A 2827-nucleotide genomic window follows, 5' to 3' on the forward strand; every position below is an offset into this window, starting at 1 on the left:
TGATATATTGCATCACCCACAACTAACAGTAATTCTGACAAAAATACTTTCTGCACCTATCTTTTCTTGCTTGCACTTGATGGTTGTATGACAGGGAGAAGGAGCGGGGCTTCAACTTCCTTCAATTCTGAACCTGAGAGGACCTTCCTTAGATTAAGGAGGGAGGCAAGAGGAAAGAAAGTGGTTGGTGCTGAGGAAGAGGAGGAATTCTTTGAACCAAACATAGAAGACAACATGGAAAACCATCATGAAGAAGAGGATCACAACCATGGGGAGGAGGTAGAGTAAATCATGCTGGGGAGGATAGAAGAGTTTTGGGCTCTTACATCAATCCAAACCCAGGCAATTATGGAAGTAGCATCCAAAAGCCAACAATCCATGCCAACAACTTTGAACTTAAACCACAGCTCATCACCCTTGTTCAGAACAACTGTTCGTTTGGAGGAGGTGTTCAAGAAGACCCCAATCAACATTTAACCACCTTCCTGAGAATATGTGACACAGTGAAGTCTAATGGTGTTCATCCTGACGCCTATAGACTGCTCTTATTTCCATTCTCACTCAGGGACAAAGCAGCCAAGTGGCTGGAATCTTTCCCAAGGGAAAGCTTGACAACTTGGGAAGACGTGGTGAACAAATTCTTAGCAAGATTTTACCCTCCTCAATGAATCAATAGGCTGAGAGCTGAGGTCCAAAATTTTAGGCAACAAGATGGTGAGACTCTATATGAAGCATGGGAGAGGTTTAAAGACCTAACAAGGAGGTGCCCACCAGATATGTTCAACGAATGGGTGCAGCTGCACATTTTCTATGAAGGGCTTTCTTATGAGTCAAAGAAGGCCGTAGACCATTCATCCGGAGGATCTTTGAACAAGAAGAAGACTATTGAGGAAGCCATAGATGTTATTGAAACAGTAGCAGAGAACGACTACTTATATGCTTCCGAAAGAGGGAACACAAGAGGAGTAATGGAGCTAAACAATGTAGATGCCCTGTTGGCCCAAAACAAGCTCATTACCCAGCAGCTGGCTGACCTCACCAAGAAGATGGAGAGGAACCAAGTAGCAGCAATCTCCACTTCATCAACAACCCAAGAAGGAGTGAATGAAGAAGTAGAGGGTAGTCAGGAGCAAGCCAATTACATTGGGAATTCACCAAGGCAAAACTATGATCCATACTCCAAGACCTACAATCCTGGATGGAGAAACCACCCAAACTTTGGGTGGGGAAGTCAGCAAGATCAAAACCAAGACCAGAGACGTTTCAACTCCAACAACAATGCAGCTCACCAACAATTCACACAGAGGACATCTCAACACCCCCACAACAACACTTCTCCACAAGCCTATCAAAACCAGAACAGCACGTCTGCTCTGAATCAACCATCAATTGATGACAAGCTCTCTAAGATTGAAACCTTACTTGAAGGAATATGCCAAGAGATTCAAGAAAATAAGGTGTTCAAAGAGGAGGTGCGAGCCAATATTAAGAACCAGGGAGAGACCATTAGGAAGCTGGAATTCCAAGTGGGATGTTTAGCTGAGAAGATTCCCAAACCTACTGATGGCTTCCCAAGTGACATGGAGAAAAACCCCAAAGGAGAAGCAAAGAAAGTAAGATGGGAAGATTGCAAAATGGTCACTACAAGTGATCAAGAGACTGAAGACAAGCAAGGCAAACTTTTCGAACAACCTGAAGACAACTCAACAAAGGAGGAGGATAGAGATCACTAAGAACCAGAAATCTCACAACAAGAGTTGCTGAAGCTCTATGCACCCTTCCCTCAACTGCTCAATGGTGCTGTGGGAAAGAGAATATACTCAAGGTTCCTAGACTTGTTTGCATCTCTGCATGTAAATATACCATTCATCAAGGCGATTCAACAAATGCCTGCATTCATCAAGTATATGAAGGAACTTCTTCCCAGGAAAAGCTCACTCAAAGGAGGCCAGACTATAGTGATGAACAAGGAATGTAGTGCCCTTATTCAACCAGAGTTGCCTACAAAAAGAAGAGACCCATGGAGTTTTCACATCCCTTGTGCCATAGGTGAAACTATGTTCAATAGAGCACTATGTGATTTGGGGGCCAGCATCAACTTACTGCCCTTATCCCTGGTGAAGAGGCTGCAGATCAATGAGATAATGCCCACAGATGTAATCATCAGACTGGCTGACAAATCTCAAAAGCAAGCAATAGGAGTGGTGGAAAATGTGTTGCTAAAGGTTGGGAAATACTTTCTCCCAACAGACTTTATCATCCTGGACATGGAAGAGAGTCACACTCGCCCAATCATATTGGGAAGACCATTCCTAGCTACGGCTAGAGCACTTATCGATGTAGAGAAAGGGGAGCTAATATTGAGAATCCATGATGAACGACTCAGCTTCAATGTTTTTAAACTCTCACAAGAAATAGATCAAGAGGACAAGGAACTAAGCACAAATGATAATGAGACACTGAAAGAGGAGACAAGCACTAAAGCACAGCCAGTTCATTCTGAGATCCCCTTAATTGATAAACAAGGAAAACAACAATTACCACAGCTCAAGGAAAAGTTGGAGGAACCTAAACCTCTAGAGGCAGGTAAAGATAGCATCACAACTCCTTTAGAAAAAGAGGTTACCGAGGGCAAGGCAACCTCAAAAGAAACAAAAAAGAAGGTACCAAGGAGGTGGAGGAACAAGAAGATCCCTACGGAAGACTTCTCTCCAGGGGATAGAGTTGTCTCAGCTTACTTCCCAGATATTCCCCCTAATCTCCCCACTGTACCATCTCAGTTACCTAAGGTCTTCACTATCAACAGAGTTCTTTCCCTGGAACATGT

General features: G+C 43.5%; 1 non-coding gene across 1 annotated transcript; it reads right to left on the minus strand.

The window, feature by feature from the left end:
* Positions 1-674: 674 nt before the first annotated feature.
* Positions 675-781, minus strand: LOC112724405 (small nucleolar RNA R71). Its single transcript, XR_003163569.1, has one exon. It is a non-coding gene; the product is annotated as a small nucleolar RNA R71 (small nucleolar RNA).
* Between the last annotated feature and the right edge of the window lie 2046 nt (positions 782-2827).

The sequence above is a fragment of the Arachis hypogaea genome, chromosome 11, assembly GCF_003086295.3.
Source record: "Arachis hypogaea cultivar Tifrunner chromosome 11, arahy.Tifrunner.gnm2.J5K5, whole genome shotgun sequence".
Classification (NCBI taxonomy): domain Eukaryota; kingdom Viridiplantae; phylum Streptophyta; class Magnoliopsida; order Fabales; family Fabaceae; genus Arachis; species Arachis hypogaea.